At 33.6% G+C, this 22,121-nt stretch overlaps 1 protein-coding gene across 1 annotated transcript in view; it reads left to right on the top strand.

Moving 5' to 3' along the window:
• Window positions 1-22,121, top strand: part of IL1RAPL1 (interleukin 1 receptor accessory protein like 1) — a 1,491,295-nt gene that overhangs the window by 1,405,819 nt on the left and 63,355 nt on the right. The window lies entirely within an intron of this gene.

The following is a 22,121-nucleotide window of genomic DNA, read 5'->3' as shown; positions in this document are numbered from 1 at the left end:
CTAATAGTCAACAATGGAATGACTTATTTCTGTGATTAACCTTCATGTTATACCATAATAGTAACTAGTACTTTTATTAAGATTTCAAAGTACCTTGTAAACAATAATCATAGCATAGCATGGTACAATTTGCAAAGTATTTTACTATGTTGTGTCATTTAATCTTTATAATAACCCTCTGAGGTAGATGTTATTGTTATGACAGTTTTATAGACAGTAACTTTGAGACCAATAGGAGTTAAGGGATTTATGTATACTGCTTAAATAAATCATTACAATAATCCTAGGAGCTAGATAATGAAAATGAATTATCTTCCCCATTTCATAGATTAGAAAACTGAGGTTCAAATGATTATATACAATTGGTAAATGTTAGAATATTTCAAATCCTGATCTTTGTTGCTTGGTTCAGTGCTTTATCCCAAAACTCAGCATTTATGTGCTCTAGTAATAATCATATGCTGAGGAAAGAACTAGAAGAAAAAGTTGATAAGAAATGCAGGTGAGAAAAATGTTATCATGAATAGTTTTTATAACATGGAAATATTATTTTAATTTATTTTCTATTTTTATTTTTCATTCTAATTTTAATCTTAGTTGAAGAAGTTAGTTGTCAAACCCCCAGAAAAAATACTAATTTGCCAGGAAAAAATTCATAAATTTCATTTGTGAAAGTATATTAAGAAATTATATTAACTCTCCAAATAGTATCTCATCTTCTGATCATGTTATCATCCTTTATGGTTTTCACCAGGTAAATCATTGATGCTTGAGATATTTCATCAGCCACACTGATTAGGAAAATATGATTAGTTGAATATTTGTCAAAGTGAACACTAGCTGTCAGTCAACATATAATATACATTAACTAAGCACCTGCTATACTTAAGAATAAATCACTTCTAGGCACTGAATATATTTTAAATAATTATTTTATAATCCCTATTTTCATTAACTTACATTCTGACATGTAGCAAGAGACAGCAAACTAGTAATTGAATAGACTTAAGTTGTCTTCCTGTCTGTATGCATAAAAAGATGAAGAACATTTGGAAAAAAATTTCCGAAGGGATGGCATTGGTCAGTCATTATGGTATTATTCAATCAGAGAATGCAGTACCTTTTTTAGATTCTCTCTAATATTCTCTGGGTGAAATAGAAGCCCTGAGTGAGATAGACTGTATTTCTTCACTCAGCTCTAGCCTAACACTGTCAACTCAGATATTTCTCTTCAATTTTTAATGCCTGATCAGTCTTTTCTCAGAGAACAAAAGTTTCTTCTTCAAAGTGTACATGCTTCTTTTATACCACAACTCTTTCTCAAAAGGCAAAAGTAGAGCTATGGTATTATAAATTAAGGAAGAAAAGCAGAGAAGTTGCTGGGATGACCTACTATATTGATTTTAAAAGCCTAAGGATTTGAGTTTTATAACCCCTTGTGAAATATAAAATTTGAGGCTATGATTAATATAGTTGGAGAGGAAGTATATAATAATGGAAAATGAATTGGCCTCAAAGCCAAGAAATCCTGAGTTCAGATTCTTCCTCTGACATAATTTAGTTTTCCATTCAGGACCCATTTTGCCTGGCAAATTTTTATGTGATTCCATGTATCTAGGTATATAAAATAGGTATACAAATTAAACATTTATTGATCTTAAATCATGATTTCATGATCCCCACATTGTTATGTGACCTCATATGAAGCAGACACCTAGAACTTAAGAAACTTCACTCTAAATAACTTTATTTTTTCCAAAAAATAATAGTGTTTTATTTTCAAAACTATCAAAAGATAGTTTTCAATATTCACCCTTGCAAAATCTTGTTTCAAATTTTCTCCCTCACTTCTTCCCACATCCTTCTCTATATAGTAAGCAATCCAAATATGTTAAACATGTGCTTCTATAACATAGCTCCACATTTATCATGCTGTACAAGAAAAATGAGATCAAAAAGGGAAAAAATGAAAAAGAAAACAAAAATCAAGCAAACAATAACAAAAAAGATGAAAATACTATGTTGTGATCCATAATCAGTCACCACAGACTGAAATGCATGACTCTCTCCATAACAAGTCTATTGGAACTAGCCTGAATCACCTCGTTGTTGAAAAGAGCCACATCCATCAGAATTGATCATCATATAATCTTCTTGTTGCTGTATTCAGTGTTCTCCTGGTTCTGGACTGGTTGTAGGGCTTCACTTGCACTGACAAAGGGAACCCCCTGTACCAGTTCATGTCAGCATATTCTCTGTAACTTATTTTGTTAGTCAGGGGTTCTTCACCTGGAGACAATGGATAGATTTCAGAGGCATCCCTGAATATATAGATGAAAAAGATTATATTTTTATTCTCATCAAAATCTAAGTAAAATTTAACATTTCTTTCACTTATTTAAAGAGTTTATGCTGATAAAAGGTCCATGGGCAGCAGTTAGGTGGTAGTGTGGATAAGTGTAGGGCCTAGGGTTCAAATCTGTCCTCAGATATTTACTAGCTGTGTGGATTGTCACTTAATACTGTTTTCCTCAGTTTCCTCATCTGTCATTAAGGCTTAATGAGGAGTGGGGAAGTTGGAGAGACAAGGTAGTACAGTGGACAAAGAAGGAGCCTCTGAGTCAAGGACACCTGAGTTCAAATCCCACTTCTACCACATACTGGCTATTTAACTCTAGATAAATCATATCTTTTCAGTGCCTAACCAGTGCTAGAGAAAAAGAGTAAATTCAGAGCAACTGCAAAATTCACTGAGAGAGGATTATCACTAGCCAGGGAGTTGCCAACATCTATGCCAACACAGGATTGTGCAGACAAAGCCAGTGGGTTAATTTTGTTTGACCATATGCTGGTTGTTTATCAAAATAAGTGTGGGTGGCCACTTGTAAAGAATTAAATTTTTGAGACATTCAGAAAGATAAATGGGGAATGAAGTTAATGAGAACTGCTGAGACAGACCTAACATAAAACTTCGGTTTAAGAAACAAAAATATGCAACAGAAAGGGAGATTGTTTGGGGGTTAATCCAGAAGGAGATAAGTTTCAGGTTCCTAGAAAAAGATGATTGCCTCAGGCATTTCCAAGTGGCAGATGTGCTACTCTGAAAACCAGAGGAAAAAATATACTTGGTCAATTCAATGAACTGTTAACAAAGTTAAAAATGGATATCTAGCTAGCTGTGTGTGTGTGTGTGTGTGTGTGTGTGTGTGTATATATATGTAAAGTGATATATGTGGTGTTTTGTGTGTGTGTGTATGTGTGTAGTATTAACCTGGTATGTAAATTCTAACTTTTATTTCTTGAAAACTAATAATAGTTATGAAATATAGAGGTATAAGGGCGCTCCTGAAATAGTTATCACCAACTAATTAAGAGACATATTTCATTGCCTGTGTGAAGTTTCTATATTTCAATATTTCAGTGGATTTTGATCTGCAGAGCCCTAAGTAGGTCAGGGATACTAAGACATAGTCCCACATTCATGATATTAAAGAGAGGCACTCTCTTCCCCTGAAGTTCTCCTAAATTTATCTCTCTATCGTTAGACCATCTCAGATCTTCAATCCAAATCATCAATTGCCTTTTAGGTATTTCAAACTGGATTTCCATTGACATCTCAAAATCATCATATTCAAACCTCTCCCTCCAAACTCTTTCCCTGTTCTGAACTTCCTCCTTATAGTTAAACACACTACCATTCTCCCGGTCTTAACATGATAACAACTACCAGGTCATCTTCAACTTCCCTTTTTCATTTATCATTCATGACTCATCCCTTGTTTCTTCCTCACATCTCTTTTACAAATTCCTTTCTCTCCACAAATACAACTCTTCTTCCCTCCCAATAAATTTCAGGCCATCCCTCTCTCTTAGAGTATTGCAATAACCTTCCAATTAGTTTACTTGGCAATTCTTTCTCTTTTTTAATTCAGAGTCCTTCGTCTTCCAAAATGATTTTCATGTTACTACACACACACACACACACACACACACACACACACACTCAATATACTTCAATAGTTCCCCAATAATCCTAAGATCAAATACAGAGTTCTTTGTCTAGCACCTACATTCCTTATAATTTGGACCTTTCCTTGCTTCTTGTTTTCTTATATGTTATTCCTCTCTGCAAACTCTGGGATACTCCTCCCATGACCTATTTGTTGAGCAACACAAGATCTTTTTGCACCTAATCTCTATTTTTGCCAACTACTATTTACTCAAACATGGTATCCTTTAAACAAACAAAATTACTATTTTGCTACATTTAATAATATATGTCAAAGTTATTTGAAAAACATAAAACACTATTCAAATATGAGATATAATAAAAATCTAAATATTTCTCAAGTTTATTTTTTTTCCTCCAGAAGGTTAGGAAATTTTATTTGCTAACCACTGTTGGGAAAAGAGTTTTGTTTGTTGTTGTTGTTGAGGATTTTTTGCAAAGTTGCTATTTTATTCTTTCTTAAAGTCCAACTAATGATCCCTTCCAAGAGAGAATCAATGACCTGCTCCCTGGATAACAATTTATAGTGCTTTTTAGAAGTAATAGAGCATTTTCTGAGGCATCATTTCTTTAAAAATTATATGATTCTAGTTTCCTGGATAAAAAGAAGATCTTGTGTCTTTTCTTCCATGAAAGGGTCTGTGTGGCATGGTCCTCATATTTCTCCAGACTTCTAAAAGAATAGTTTTCCTCTATGGATTTATACCACTTTGTCTCTAACCTTTTAGTCCAGAGAATTCAATTCAATTTAACTCAATTCACTAAGCATTTTAAAACATGATGTCTACTAAATTAAGGCACTTTTCAAGCAAATATAAAAATAAATGAATTCTTGGCATAAAGATATTTATATTTGACATTTTTTAAAGCTACAAATTGTGTTCAAGAAACTCATTTTAGTGGTGTTTTAAGATTGTAGCTTTCAGATTATTTTAGAATATGGCTTAGGAGGGGCAGCTAGCTAGTGCATTGGATAGAGCAACAGCCCTGAACTCAGGAGGACCTGGCTTAACACTTCCTAGCTGTATAACTCTGGGCAAGTCACTTAACCCCAACTGCCTCAGCAAAAAACAAAAAGAAGAAGAATATGGCTTAGGAGAGTTCAGTGGGTTACATACTGTTTTATTAATTTTGCTTCATGTTTTGTCAAATAAGTATTTGTGAAATGAGGGCAAGAAGGCCATGACAAATTAGAGATATGAAGTTGATAAAAGCTATGTGGGTTAATGAGTATTTTCATTACCAAGGTGATGGTGAGTTTGCATTTCACAGCATAGTAGCAGCCTCATTTTATTTTATTTAGAAATTCACACTGGAATCTACTACTAACACACACCAAGAAGTTAATATACTATATAATATCACCCCACACTATGAGAATTAATAGCCTTTCTGCTCTCTTCATCTTTCTGCTGCTCTTTCTTCTCTTTGCAAGCTGTGGATTTCTGCAAGGATTTATTAGAAAATTTAAAATAATTGCTACATTTCCATTTATTTAGTTTCAAAGTGATATGGCCATTTACTATGAGAGATTGGGTCTTATGATTATAATAAATAACTACATCAAAAAAGGAGTTGACCCTATGAAGATGTGAGAGATTTTATTAATCATTATTGAGTGGACTAAGGAATTTAGATAATCTCTCTAAAAAAAAGAAAAAAAAAACAACCTATGACAACCTAACTACTTCCCACCTCCAAAACATTCCCAGTCTTTTTATATTTTGCATACACATCTCCAGACAGTGACACTATTGTTCTTGCTGATTCTAGAACAAAACACTCCATCTCCCAAATCCTGGGGTTTTCTTCAGTTGTCCTCCATGCTTGGAATTCCATAACTCTCTTTCTCTTTGTCTCTGTCTCTGTCTCTGTGTCTCTCTCCCTCTTTCTTCCTTTCTTCCCCTGTCCTGAGACTTTTCTTGGCTTCCTTCAAACCCCGTATAAAATTCCACATTCTAAAAAAAAAAAAAAAAAAAATCTGGTTTTTTTTTTTTTTTTTTTTTTTTTAGAAATTCTTCTAAAAGATTTGATTCTAGTGCTATCCTTCAGTTGAGTATTTCTAATTTATGGTCTCTTACGTGAACAAAGTTTTTTGCACATTGTTATCCCATTAGAATGTGAGCTCCTTTGAAAGCAAGGAATGTCTTTTGTCTTTCTCTGAATCTCAAGTATTTAATGCCATGCCTAGCATATGGTAAGCACTTAATATCTATTTTTTGGTTGAATATTTTGTATGCATTGACTATTTTTGGACCTTCCCCTTTATGAAATTGAGTTTCAGAAATACTGGTGTTTGTATAAAAAAGAGAAGTTAGGAGGTAAAAGCAAGAAAATATTATGTACTCAGTTGATAGCCAGGAAGGTGGAGAGAAGGGATGGGGAGTAAGCAGGAAAGATTAGAGATCTTAGCTCCTCAAAAAAAGTGTTAGAAATCTGGTTAAAAAAAAAATACTCAAACTTGTTTAACATTGACTAGTTCCAAAGGGATGTAAATATTTAAGATAAAAATAAGCCCTAGGAAATTAGGTCATGGCTACAGATATAATGGGGAAAAAACTACTAATAGTAGAATCCAAACTAGAATCCAGTATTATTTTTTGATGCCTTTGATAATTCTTTCAATATGAGATTTTGTCAGTAATAGAAAACAGAGAAAAATAGTCCTGGTCTTACATTAGGTATGAAAATAAATGTGACTTAAAAATAGGAATTGAGATGATTATGAAAATTTGATCTATATATGAATTATCCTAAGATAAATGGAATAAAGTAAGCCTGGATATATTCATTATTCACATAATCTGTATCTAGTTTGTACTTAGAGATTCTCTTGTAAACTCTCAATGACTGACTGAACTTGTTTTGAGTAAGGGAGAAATATCAAGAGAAAAATGTGGAGGAAAGACTATGAATACAGAAACATAGCTTTAATAGAAGATCTTTGATCCCTTGGGTAGTAAAAGAAGAAATTGATTCAGAATTGATACTCAATTCAAGTCAGCATAGTTCAATGTACCAAGCAATTATTTAGTGTATTTTTTGTGTTGTCATTCTGTTGTTTTTTCAGTCCCTTCTGGTTTTTTGTGACACCATTTGTGTTTCTTTGCAAAGGTACTGGGGTGGTTTGCCATTTCCTTCTCTAGCTCATTATGTAGATGAGGAAATTGAACCTAAGGTCACACATTAATAAGTGTCTGAGGCCAGATTTGAACTCTGGAAGTTGATCTTCTTGACTCCAGCACTGTCCTCTATCCACTGCCCCATCTAGTACCCCCAAAGTGTTTATATGTGCAAAACCCTGTGCTCGACGCATAGAACATAAAGAGAAAATGAAAATTCTTGGTATCCATATGTCCAGATCTAGAAGGGACTTCGAAAGACATTTTAGTTAATTTCCCACCAACCCACCTTCTCAATACATACACACACACACAGTTTTACAAATAAAAATATTGAGATTCATTTGTCTTAAGTGACTTTCCCGGGGTCAGGAGTATCAAGGGCAATTGGTGCCCAGGACCTCTGATTCCTACAACAGTGCTCTTTTCATTAGCTCACATTCCTTTCTGTTTTAGAGAGCATACTGAGGGATATAACATTTACACAGATGGGCAAATACAAAATAATTGGAGGAGGGATAGAATTCTAACAACGAGGGGATCAAGAAAGACTTCCTCCAAAAGAATGAAGGAATTTGTTTTGCTTGACTACGCACATTTGCTATGAGGAATTTTTTCAAGCCCTTTCTCTTTATTTTCCAAAGAGAAGGTAGAGGGGCGGGGACATTAGATTCATTAAAAAATAAAAAGCGATTAAAGTAGAGGGGATGCTATGGACATGGGATGTTGAATGTCTTTCAGATTAGAGCATTGTCTTGTTAATCTTCCTTAATTTTTACTCTTCTGTGAGAAATCTCTTATGGAATGGAGAGATTCTGAAAATGTTTGTAGTATAAAAACAAAAAGAAAAGCCTTCTAAGAAGTAGCATCTGAATTGAGTATCATAGACCTGTAAGAAACCAATTTAATTCATATAGGAAAGATTGCACAAAGACAAAGAAGCCTGTCCCTATGAAATATAATTTTTTTCCTTCATTGCATGTTACATTCTTGTACTTTTGTCTTATAGTATTCTACCTTGGAATTATAATATTCCAATGCCATAATTATATATGTGAGTAATTGGTACTTAATGGTTAATTAATGAATCAACCAAAATGTAAAGTTGATTTGGTATCAAATTCAGGTCTGATACCATAGCACTTTTTTTTGTTTATTTTAGAACACTTCTCCCTTTATTTCATATTATAGTTATGTATGTGCTTTACTTTCTTACTAGATTTGCTTTACTTTCCTACTAGATTTGAAACTCCATGAATGCAGGGATCATATGTTATCTAAACTGCACATTTCCCTCAGCAACTAAAACAGAATTTTGTACATGATAAGCACTTAATAAGTTTTTGTGGGAAGAAAACTGCTGAGGAAAACAGAGAAAGTAAAATATTTGTTGAAAGAGTAAGAAAAACACCATTATGGAAAGTTATAGACATTAACAGAAGAAAAAGTTTTACGGAAAGAGGGGTTGTGCATATCAAAGAGAATTAGGACCAAAAACACACCACTGGATTTGAGAGGTCATATGGTATAACAAATAGAACTATATATTGCCTGTCAGTAGATCACTATTTCAGATCCAGATCATCGATTTGCTGTCTATGTGATATGTACTAGGAATGGAGCCATAATTTCAATATTTGTAATATTAGAGAATTGGATTAATTGGCATCTCAAGACCTACCCATTTCTGATGTTATGATCTATGTCTTTTGATGGGTAATTGGGAAGTCATTGATGGGGGGTTTTGTGAAGCCTCTTACAGTAGAACGACAATGGCAAAAACTAAATTGTAGGCAAGTGTGTGGTGAGAGGGAAGAAGCAGATGTAGACCACTCTCAAGAATTTTGATAAATAATAACATTACAGGCAGCTAGGACTGCCATGTAAACATGTAAAGCTGATAGGTAAGGTCTTTAATTACACAAAAGAGAAGAAAGATAGGAAGAAAATTAAAACAAAATTCTAGAGATAGCCTTTTCTAAAACATAATTCTGGCCTGGTGCTTCAAGGAATGCAACCTATATACCATGGAAACTCCCTTATTATTAACTTTAAGATTTAGAATCTGGATTGATTAAACTGGATTTTAATTCCTGAACAACTCCTAGCATTAGAAAAGAATGAATGAAGTAAATATATTTTGCTTCTCTCTAAGTGACTTAGTTCTTAATTGGTTTTCTGATTCTAGTGCATTGCATGTTATTATCTTCCCTAAGAGAACATCATCATCATTTAAGAATTCCTACTTTTTTCTTTAAATACTTGGATTCTCAAATCATCTCTCTAAAAGAGTGACATTGACTGGATCTTTTCTATCTCTAGAATAATCTGCCTTCGAATTTGGGGTTTCTAATAGCTAAAATTGCAACCATTTAGAATTTCTGTGTTTCTGTCTTTGTGTGTGCATGTCACTGATTTTCTTTTTTTTTTTTTCTATCTCTTTCTTTTTCTCTATGTGTCTTTGTTTCCATTTCTGTGTGTGTCTCTCTTTCCCTCACTCTCTCTCTATTTTTCTGTGTGTGTGTGTGTGTGTCTCCCTCCCTTCCTCTCTTTCTCTGTATCTCTTTGCCTCTCTCTGTCTCTTTCTTAATACCATCATTTCTCTTAGAGTCAAGTACTTGAGTGTGTGCATTGGCTTCCAATCTCTCCCTTCTTCTATTCATTGTCAACACAATTGTCAAAATCTTTCTAAAGCTCAAGTTTCATCATGACACTGCCTTGGTCAATAACTTCACAGCTCCCAATGGAATCTAAAATAAAGTGAAAATTTTTAAGCTTGACATTTTAAACCCTTGACAATCTGGTCTCAGTCCACTCAGGCTTTTTACTATAGTGTCTGCTACATAGAAATAAATGTTTTATCTAGCTAACTATATAAGCCTAGCATAAATTAACAGTTCACAAGGTTTATTCCCCTTTACATACTATCCATCCCAGTCAAATTTGTCTATTTGATGTTCCCTTCATATGGTCCTCTATTTTCATTGTCCATGACTCTACTGAATGCACTGTTTTTTTACTTATGTCTCTTATGATCCCCAGATTCCTTTATTGTTCATATCACCTGTTGTCTCCTACAGGATGGTATTCGTGATACTTTTTTTTATTTTTTTATTTTTAATAACTTTTTATTGACAGAACCCATGCCAGGGTAATTTTTTACAACATTATCCGTTGCACTCACTTCTGTTCCGATTTTTCCCCTCCCTCCCTCCACCCCCTCCCCCAGATGGCAAGCAGTCCTATACATGTTAAATAGGTTACAGTATATCCTAGATACAATATATGTGTGCAGAACTGAACAGTTCTCTTGTTGCTCAGGGAGAATTGGATTCAGAAGGTATAAATAACTCAGGAAGAAAAACAAAAATGCAAGCAGTTTACATTCATTTCCCAGTGTTCTTTCTTTGGGTGTAGCTGCTTCTCTCCATCCTTGATCAATTGAAACTGAGTTAGATCTCTTTGTCGAAGAAATCCACTTCCATCAGAATACATCCTCATATAGTGTGATACATTTATTTTTGCACAATTTCTTCTTCTTTTCCTATCATGTATATACTTATATATGTACATGTTTTATCCTTCTCAAATAGAAAATAAGCTTCTTAAGGGCAGAGAATTTTTTTTAACTCTTTATAATAGCACCTAGCAAAAAGAGAGGTTTAATAGATTTTGGTAAATTAAACTGGATTTGCACTTCTGCTATTACCTCTCCAGTAATTCAGTGACCTAGAATACTGGGTTCAGGAGCTCTCCATATTATACCATTACCCTACTGCTTCTTCTTAGATAAAGAGCATGCTATTTTGGGGATAAAAGAGGAACTGATTCTCTCCCTGGGGAACTGCTTCGGTGTAGGTACCTTCTCTCCTATCTCCCAAGATCAAAGACCATTTGGGGATTCTGATTTCAGAAGTTCAGCTTTCTCTGGATTTTTCTGAAAATATGTGATGGAGCTAGGAGATAAAGAGGAGGGAAGAGTTGTTCTAAAGAAACATAACTTCAAAACTAGCTCAGGCTGTAATTCCTAAGACTGCTTCTCCTCCTCCTCTCTAGAGGCCTTATCATGCTGGCAAAACCTGCACCCCTTAACTTACAACTCTAATTGGTGAATTTCTTCCTAGAACCACCATTTGAGAAAGTATCCATACTAACCAGGCTCGCTTCAAATAGGACTTATAATTTTCTAAATTAATTTTCTACCTTCTACCACCTATAGAATCTTCACACAGAAACACATACCCACTTTTCACTCCCCCCTCCACACCCATTCCTTTCTGGTCCCTTTTAAGTTCTGGCTCCTTCATTAGAATATAAATTTCTTGAATAGACTTTCTTTTTGCTTGTGCTCTCAATATTTATCACAGTGTCTGCCACATAGAAATAAATGTTTTATCTAGCTAACTATATAGGCCCAGAATAAAGCAACGGTTCACAAATGCCAGAATAAATTATTTCTTACTGATTCAATAAGAATTAAGTAATATCTTTATCTTCAACAAGGCTCCCTGGGAACATGACACATTTTCCACAGGAATATATAATCAAAATCCCAAACAAAGGCTTACTGTTCTGTAAACTCAGCAACATATTGAGGTAATTTCCCAATCATCACCTCTACATTAAGAATCACTTATGATTGGAAGTCTGTGCCAAATCTCTGCCATTCTTCAGGGAAAAAAAAATATTGTAATGGTTTTAAATAACTAGGTGGCACTAGTAGTCACTGTCTAGGAAATCCAACACTCATGATGGCTATTTGGGCATTCCAGGGAGCCAGAAGTTCTGTATAGCCATCCCCAGGAATAATTCACCATATTTTAGAAAGGCTAGAGGAAGGATGACTGTTAGAGAAGTGCCATAGATGTCATATGTAGTCAGTCATCTATGCAAAATTAGCATTAATTAGTTTGTGAGTCTCTTAACCTCTCTAAGCTTGTGTTCTTTTTCTAAATTGAAAGAGTTGAACTAAATGGACACTCTTAATATCCTTTCCAGCTTTAACATTCCCTAATTCTCTGATGCATCTTAAAAGCTTCTTAGGCTCCTAAATATATTTATCACTTCCGCCTGCTATTCTTTCAGTATTATGTGAAGCTTTTTGGAATAGGACCCATTCAATAGTACTGTGAGAAGATAGGGACATACTTTCTAATTTATATTGTTTTAGAATAAAATGAAGAGATTGTGTTATTGGGTTTTTTTGCTTTTTTTTTTTTTTTTAGTAAAAGTTTTCTTTATATAGCACATCATTATATTCTACTACATGCAACTAATGATGTAAAAACAATTTAAATGGTCTGTATGAAATATTGTCTTCAAGTACAAAACTCACTACTTGTTAATTGCAATTAGCAGGTTTTCTACATGCTGATGCTTTTAATTAAAGAAGGCAATTTGTTGTGTTAAGGGTTTTTCCCTAATTTTTAGTTGAGTGACTAGTGGTGTTGCTGTTGTTTGTCAATTGGTTATCAATAAGCCAGATAGTGTCCTCTAGTGGAGAAAGAATCTCATTTATCAGCATGTTTAGATACAGCCAAATGATAGATAGTTAATTAGAAGAATATTGCATCGAAGAACAAATGTTGCTGCCAATTGGAATTCACTGGTTGAAGTGAATGTTTTTCCCCCCAAGGTCTTTCACACATTGTGGTCTGTTTTGGAAGTTTGCTGTATAGTGAGCATTGTTACCAATTTAGATAGCAAAGGATTTTGTATGATCAATTTTAAAGTGCTTCTATCTGAAGCTGGTGGATTTGTGCTGACAGTGCATCTTTCCCTAAAAAACTGTAGAAGCATTTAATGCAATTTACCATCGCTTTTACAGAAATCAACTAAAGACAGCAAGAATACCATTATCATTGTGACTTAATTCATAGCAAATATGCACTGGATGCATGATGTAGTCAATGATTTCACTTTATTGTTATTTAAAGGAAAATAAATATGTTGAAGGAGAAATTAAATTAACCTCTTACTCTTATATAAGTGAAAAGTCTGTTTCAGAATCATCTTGATACTGATTTTGTTGACAAACATTTCTTCCTGAGTGCCTTGCCTCAATGTATGCTAAGATAATTTAAGAGGGGGATTAGTACTATAACTGGAATATCAGAGAAATACCTATTATTTTTCAGTACCTAAGTGGGAGAGGACTGGAAGACATGTAGTTTGTTTGAATCATTTTTTATCAGAAGTTGAAATTATATTATCATTGTATCATGTTGAAGTAAGTTGGTGAGACAGAATGATAGAAAAGGATGGTTGCTATTGATAGCAAGTTAGAGACTTAGATTTATACAGAGTTAAAAGGGGAAAATATGTTGATATGATTCTTATAATAAAAAGGTCACATGGTGTTTAAAAATATACTTGATGATGCAAATGATGTAAGGACAAACTCAAATCTTGGGGCAGATAGGTGGAACAGTGGATAGATCACTGGCCTGAAGTCAGAAGGGCCTGAGTTTGAATTCTAGCTTATTCACTTACTAGCTGCATGACTCTGGGAAAGGAATTTAATACTGTTTGCCTCAGTTCCTTCTAAATAGCAAAACATTCTAGCATTTTTGCCAAGAATACCCCAACTAGGGTCACAGAAAGCTAGATAGAACTGAAGCAAATCAACTATAACAACTCAATTATTATGGACTTCTAAAGAGAAAGTTTCTGTGCAGATAAACAAATTGGTCAGTAGGTTGCCTAAACAATGGTTAAAATGTTTTCCCTTTCCATCCATGGTTTATAAAAGCCACATTTTTTTTTTTTATTTCCTACATTATCATACTTTGCTGTTATGTAGGACTTGTTGATTCATATATTCAATATTTCCTTTTATCAAGCATTCAACTCTTTCTTTCTAATAAATCTTGCTCATCTCTTAGAAGTTTGTAAATCCCCCATGCCTTTCTGTAATTCTTATCAGGCACACAGTACCTTGAAGGCTCTAGGGTACAAGAAATTTATAGTTAGATATGCCATTCTGTTTGTATTCCAGACTGTAAAGCTAACTCAGGAGTAACTTACTTAACATTAAAAAAAGGCATTGTGATTGAATAATGAATAGAATGATGAACTTGAAATAAAAAAGAAGTTAATTTAATTCTCCTTTACATACTTAATATTTGTGTGACCCTGGGAAAGTTATATTAACCTTAGCATCTTAGTGTCATACTTTGCACACCTGAAAAATCAGGAGGTTTTATTTAATTCATTGATGTATTAGAGCAGCCTTCCAAGAGTTAAATTTTCAGTATGAGCCATTTTTATCTCATAAATTAGCAAACTTTACAAATTAGAGTTTTTATTTGTTTTATTGTTATCTAAAATTAATGAAATAATGGAGAAATAGTTAATAATACAAATTAAACTTAGAAGTGTGGCTTGAGTACATTCTCCCTATCCCAATCCAAACCTATCTCACCTCCCTCTGGGCAGGATTTGCCTTTCTTTTTCTTGCATTTATATCTGGCATTTTTTTTTTTTATTTAATAGCCTTTTATTTACAGGATATATACATGGGTAACTTTACAGCATTAACAATTGCCAAACCTCTTGTTCCAATCTTTCACCTCTTACCCCCCCACCCCCTCCCCTAAATGGCAGGATGACCAGTAGATGTTAAATATATTAAAATATAACTTAGATACACAATAAGTATACATGACCAAAACATTATTTTGCTGTACAAAAAGAATCAGACTCTGAATTATTGTACAATTAGCTTGTGAAGGAAATCAAAAATGCAGGTGTGCATAAATATAGGGATTGGGAATTCAATGTAATGGTTTTTAGTCATCTCCCAGAGTTCTTTTTCTGGGTATAGCTAGTTCAGTTCATTACTGCTCCATTAGAAATGATTTGGTTGATCTCGTTGCTGAGGATGGCCTGATCCATCAGAACTGGTCATCATCTAGTATTGTTGTTGAAGTATATAATGTATATCTGGCATTTTCTTTGATTATCTTCCACTCTCAGAATTCTCTTCCCCATCATTTTCTTTTTCAGGCTTTCAAGCCTTCTATGAATTGACAGCTAAAAGATAACCTTCTTCTAGTTAAAGACTTTTGCTTAAAAAGGTTAGGGTCTCCCACTGTACCCAGGGCCATCTCTAGTCTTCCTGATCTATATCTGGCCACTGGACCTAGATGGTTCTGGAAGAGAAAGTGATTTTGCACAGCCCTCCTTCAATTAAGTCCAATTAACATGTATGTTATGACATCACCTCCTTGACGTCATGGTGCTTTTTGAGAAAGAAGGACAGAGAACAATAAAAAATTGCCTTCGACAAGAAGTCTCCTTGATCCCTCTTAATGCCAGTGCCTTCACTCAATTGATTGTCTCTAATTTAAACCCTGTATAGAGATATATCTTGTGTGTACCTAGCTGTTTTCATGTTGTTTCCGCCATTAAACTGGGATCTCCTTGAGAGCTGTAGGGAACTATTTTATTACTTTAACAACATCCCCAGTGCTTAGCACAAAGACTGGTACATAGTAAATATTTAATAAATGTTTTTTGTCTGACTGACTCTATCCTAAGAAATCAGTATAGCATCTGGCTCATAGTTAGAAATTATTCAATATTTGTTGCCTTGCTTTGCTCCAGTTAGTCCCTAGCTAGATCCATTTTCCATACATGCAAAAATCCAATTCCTAGCCAGTATTTCTCAATAACAACAGTAACAAGGACTGATGTTATATAATATTTAAAGATTTGAAAAGTAATTTAAATATGTCATGTCATCTGTAGTCTTCCCCCCATTAGACTATGAGTTCCTTGAGAGCAGGGACTATTTCTTGGCCTTTCTTTATATTTTTTGGCACTGCTTGGCACTTATTTAACAGCTAATATATGATTATTGACTATCTAATTCACTTTCACTCACAATAATAGTGTAAGATGAATGCTGGCAACATTTTCATTTTATAGATGAACAGAAAAAAATTAACAAACTTATCTAGGATCATACAAGCAAGTGTTTGAGATAGAATCCAAATCTGTGCCTTTAGTCATTCAGTTAGTTAATAAACATTCATTAATAAACATTAACCAAGTTGCTAAATGTGTAGAGAATAGAGTTCTGGGCCTGGAATCAAGATCTGAATTTAAATCTAATCTAAGACACTTATTAGCTGAGTGATGCTGGGCAAATCACTTAACTCTTTGCCTCAGTTTCCTGATCTGTAAAATGAGCTAGACAAGAAATGACAAACTAATGTTTTTGCCAAAAAAATGGGGTCATGAAGAATGAGGCATGACTGAAATGACAGAACAATAATAACAATCCCATTTAAAGAAAGTATTAGGGTAGGTGTCTCTTTTCTCACATCTCTCTTTTTACATATATTTCCATGGTTCCTTCTTGATTCTCACTGATAATCTATCTAGTTCAATCCATTCTTTTTGGCTGGAGCCTATTTCTTGCTTGAAAATCTCCAAGATATATGGAAATTGTAAGGGTACCCTGGGAAAGGGTTAGGAGTGAAAGGAAGAAGTAAGGATTGTTATTAAAAAATATAGGTTTTTCCCATAAGACTTCTTTAATAGGTTGTGGTGCAAAAAACTAACCAATCAAAACTGTAAGATAAAGTGACCTTATATATAAAATTCTACACTGCAACCCCTAACTCTCTACCAAGAGAAATGATTTATGTTTCATTATCTCTTCTTTAGGATTAAGATTGCTTATTAAGATTAATCCGAGGATTGCTGCTTTTTAGTGATGTTTTCATTTACACTATTTTGTTATTGTTCACCTGTTTCAGTTCTGTCTTATTCATGACCCCATTTGGATTTCTCTTGGCAAAAATACTAGAGAGGTATACCATTTCCTTCTCCAGATCATTTTACAGATTAGGAAACTGAGGCAAACAGAGATAAGTGATTTGCCCATGCATCTGTAAGTGCCTGAATCCAGATTTGAACTCAGAAAGAGGAATCTTCCTGACTGTATCCAGTGCACCACCTTGTTGCCCTTATATTGTTTTAACCAATCTGAATTCTGTTCCCTTGACTCTGTTTACTTTGCTTTCATTCCTACAAGTTTTTACATGTTTCTTCGAATTCCTCATATTTATCAATGCTTATAGAGTAAGAGTTTCTCATGACATTCATATACCCTAATAAGTTCAGCTAGCCTCATTCAATAGGGAGGCTCCCCAATTTTTGATTCCACAAAAAGTGGTCCCATGAAGGTATAGAAAGTACCTTTATTTCTGTCTTTGACCTTACTGGCAAATATGACAAGAGCTATTAGTTATGATTTACTAATAACCTTCCTTTTGGTTTATGGGAAACTTTGGCCACAGTAGAGATAAATATTAATTTTCATTTGAACACCTGGCTTATTAACACTCTCTTGTCAACCATTGTCATTATTTCTAAAGTAGAGCACATTCCCTTTAATGCATACCCCTTGAAAGTCATTTATCAGTTGGAAATGTACTATGACTTTATAAGATCTGTCATAGTGCACAAAATGAGGTAAAAACTTGGTCATTTTTTAAAAATCATGATAGTAATGTTGATTATGTTTCAATGCCCAGTTATTGGAGAAATCTTTTGATCTTGGCCTGGGATTTAATAATAGCTTTAATTTAATTTAATTTAATTTAATTATTTAAAGCTTTAATTATTGCAAAGTTTCCCTAAGATTTTTCATAGTTGATATAGTATGTAAAAGCTTCTGTGTCATAAAAAAGTTCATCAATGTTTTGAATATTCAATTACAAAAAATAAGGTCTTTAGGTCTGTAAAAGATACCAGAATTTATAATGTATAAGCCATTTAAGAGTATTGGATTATAAAATAACTAAACAACAACAGAAGGTGAAATCTAAATTCTAGTAATTGAGCCATAGTGAATGGAATGCTACTTAATTAACTGCCCAACAACTATTGAACATTAAGCAGATACATAATTGTGTGACTTTGAACAAGGAGAAGTTATTGACTGATAATAAATTTGTTCTATTGTAACTAGTGCCATCTGAATTTTGGCATTAAAAGATATTATCTTAATATCTTCTCTTCCATCATGGTGCTTAGACAGCTTTTATTTATTCAATTTTAAAATTCTATAGAAATAATTTATGAAGAACTTATTATATTCAAGGCACTTTTTGTGAGTAAAGATATAGGGACAAAAATGGAATATGTCGTGCCCTTAATAGGTTTACCTATGCAGTATAGTGGAATATAAATTTGGAATCAGAACTCTAGGTTCAAATTCTATCTCTGTTATATATATCTATGTGACACTCTTTTGAATTTGAGCAAGTCACTTGTAGTCTTCTTGTCAGTTATAAAAAGGATATTTTTTTCTTTATATTATTGACCTCTGAGGCCCCTTCCAGGTTTAAATCTATGATCCTTTGTTGTGCTGGGGATGGAGTGAGGAAAGAAGGGGAAAATAAATTATGGACATAAATACAGTTCAAGTAATTTTGAAAAGAGAGAGAAGGTATTAGGGGAGGCTTACTAGAAAAGTTGGTTAACTTACTCTCAATAGAAGTTGGGAATCCCAAAAGGTTAGTGATGAAGAGGGAAAGCATTCTAAGTATGGAGATTAGCCGGTCCAAAAAATAGAGGGAGGGCATAGAACACTGAGTTTATAGAAAAGCTAGTGGTCTTTTTGAATGGCATGTAGAATTTGTGAAGAAGAAGAATACAAAACAATACTGGAAAATAAGTTGAATCCAGATTGTGCAGGGACACAAATGTCCACCTATAGGATTTGTACCTAAACCTAGAGGCAAATAAAGAACAACCAAATGTTTTTGAACAGAGTAATGGTGTGATTAGATCTATGCCTTAAGAAGATTATTTCTGGAAACTATATGGAGGATGAACTAGAGAAAGGATTAACTGGTGGCAGAGAAAGCCATTAGCAGGCTAATGAAATTGTTTAATCAGGAGATCATAAGGATCTCTGTAATAATAGTTCTGGAAGAATAAGTACAGAAAAACTCATATTTGTGAGAAGAAGAAGTAGAATGGACAAGTGAAGGAAATTGATGAGATAAGGGAGATTGAGGAAGAGAAAATATTAAAAAATGACTTGAATATTATTAATCTTATGTAAATGTCCCCTCAGTAGGAACATTTAAATGAGGGACATTTTTTTGGAACTGGTTTGTTAAGAACTTTACTATATCCTGAATCTAATTGTTTGTGAACAGAGCAAGGTGAAATACCATGAGGATGTCATTAGGGTTCTTTTGGAACTTCGGGATAGAACTAGACTGAAGAAGAGATTCATGACTTTAAAGTTTCTTGTCTATATCCCATATTGTATTGGACAAAAAATGACAAAAGGACATTCTCAAGATCTCTCTTAAGAACTTTAAAATTGATTGTATGATATGGGAGACACTGGCACAGGACTGCCTAACATGGTGTGCCCTCATCAGAGAAAGTGCTGTGCTCTATGAGCAATTAGCTCAAAAGAAATGAGAGATGCACAAAGAGAATCAAAAGAATCAACCCCAAATGTTCCTAGATATAATTTGTGTCCTACATGTGGCAGAGCATTCCAAGCTTGTTTTGGTTTGTTCAGCCATAGTCCAACACACTGTAAGTGGACTCTAAAATAATGATGTCGGGAAAAATAGGAACAGAAGTGAGTGCAAGGGATAATGTAAAAAATTACCCTGGCATGGGTTCTGTCAATAAAAAGTTATTTAATAAAAAAAATAAATAAATAAAATAAAATAATGATGTCATTTTAGTTCACTTCGAGAACAAAGAACAGCAACCAACTAGGAGACAGAATAAAAACGGCAATCCTTTTTATTTCTTTCAGCTTCAGAGTAAACATAATTAGCCATACTTGGGGGTATCTTTTACAATTCCTTTCCTTTAGAAGAAACAGACTAGTTTGAAGTTAATTTACATAGTATCCTAGCAATACAGTCTATTTTTATGGATGAGTTATATAACTAAATCTCAGGCACTTGTTGTCTTCTGACTTTTGAAAATTTACTATTAAATTCAAAGCATTATCTTAAAAAGACCTTTCTAGAGCTTATCAATTAAATAATATTAAACATTCTCTTGACTAGTTTGTGCCAATGTAATTTCCTTGTTAACATCTATAATATCTAAAATTTCCATCATGGACCTTATAGTAATTTCTATAGAGATCTCCACACCATATGAAAAAGGATTAGTAGAACAAAAATTAATTTATGCTAATAATTAGCCATTTTAATTTCTGTTTTCTTGTCATTTATTTATACCAGTAATTTAAATTTTATATGAACTCAGATAGTTGAATTTTAAGTTGAAATATAACAGTTCAATTACATGCTTTATCATTTCCTAGATTTTAAAATTTGAAATATAAAGCATAATCAGAATAGGACATAATCTTTAATTACTTGTAGCAATTTAAGATGAAACTATTGTACTCATAGCCATTTCCCAAATGGACAAAGAGTACTTATGGAAATAAATTAGTGATATAGTTTCATAGGATCATGGACTCCTAGAGATGAAATGACCTTTATAGATCATCTAGTTCAATGCCTTAACTTTATAGATGCCTCAAAAATTCTTTAAGAACAAAATATTGATTCTCTTTTGCTCCCTGTGGAGATAGTTAAGTGAATGAAATAATCATTCCCTTCCACATGCCTTTACTCTTATTTAGCAACTTGATCTAAAGGTGGGTGAGCAGATAGGTAAGTAGGTAGAAAAGTTTATTGATCTATCTGCCTTTAAGAAGAGCATTAATAAAGCATCCTCCTTTTTTATTTTTCACATAAGTTATTATGAGGCAAATGCTGACTCACTGCTTCCTTCTTGAGAAAACTAGATTGCTGGAATTTCTTCATTTGCATCCTTTGCCCTTAAGAATGCCAAGGGGAAGAATAGGACAGAATTTAGAAGTTCATATCTTACAACCTAGACATGGACAGAGTGTTTACAATTACTCAGAATAAATCTATGTGAAACATTGAAAACTTCTACATGCTAATAATAACAATGGCAGTGACTTTTAAAGCTACTATTTTTACTATTACTAATATGACTACATTTACAGCTATGATTACTATTACTACTACTACTGCTACTACTACTACTACCACCTCCTCCTACATTGTCAATGAATTTTTGAGTTTTACCTTTGTTTGATCCTCCTAACAATCCAATAAATAGGTACTAATTTATTTATTTTATCACAAGCATTTTGTCCATAGTTACAGAGGCATTAAATTTAGAGCATAGGAAGTTTGGGTTAGACATTTCCTGAATCCAAATTTGTAACTTTGTGGAGTGTGTTATGTTTTTTCCTTTTGTTCTATGGTGGTTATATGCAAAGTGTAATATGATGCTTGGAATCAAATCCTGATCTCAGAATTGTCATGAGATCACTTAGTTTATCACAGTTTGAGAACTGGAAATGGCTATTAAGATAGCAGAGGGAATGGATTTGTGATTTTTGTGGAGGAAGATAGATTCCTTGATAGCATGCTAGTGAAGGCTGATAAATTGTCTTTAGTTTAGGTATATGACAAAAGACTAGGAGTTAAAGTTGTTTTTTGGTAGCTTTTTAGTTCTGTGAATAAAGAAAAAGGATTTTTCCAAAATCACACAGTAGCAAATATCTTAGCTCAGAAAAATGGCACTCTATCTACTGTGCCATTGAGTCTACTGGATCAGAATTTGAAATGCTTCAGATACTAGGTAAGTGCCTATGGAAAATCATATAACTTCCATCTCCCTTTATTTCTTCCTCTGTAAAATAAGAACTAGCACCTATCTCACAGGGTTGCTGAAAGAATCAGAAGAACAGCATAGACAAAGAGCTACCTATATACTAGCTATTTATATTATTATAAATGATTGTCTTAAAGATTTGTCTAGGACACTAAGAGGTCAAGTAACTTGTTCATGTTCACAGAGCACTGCAGTGTTTGGCAGTGGTAGAACTTTAATCTGTAACAACAACACAACAACTTTTCTATTTTTTTTTTTTTACTATC

This window comes from Sarcophilus harrisii, chromosome 3, assembly GCF_902635505.1.
Source record: "Sarcophilus harrisii chromosome 3, mSarHar1.11, whole genome shotgun sequence".
In the NCBI taxonomy this organism is placed as follows: domain Eukaryota; kingdom Metazoa; phylum Chordata; class Mammalia; order Dasyuromorphia; family Dasyuridae; genus Sarcophilus; species Sarcophilus harrisii.
The sequence above is the reverse complement of the archived record's forward strand: the minus strand, read 5'-3'. Positions and strand labels throughout refer to the sequence as shown.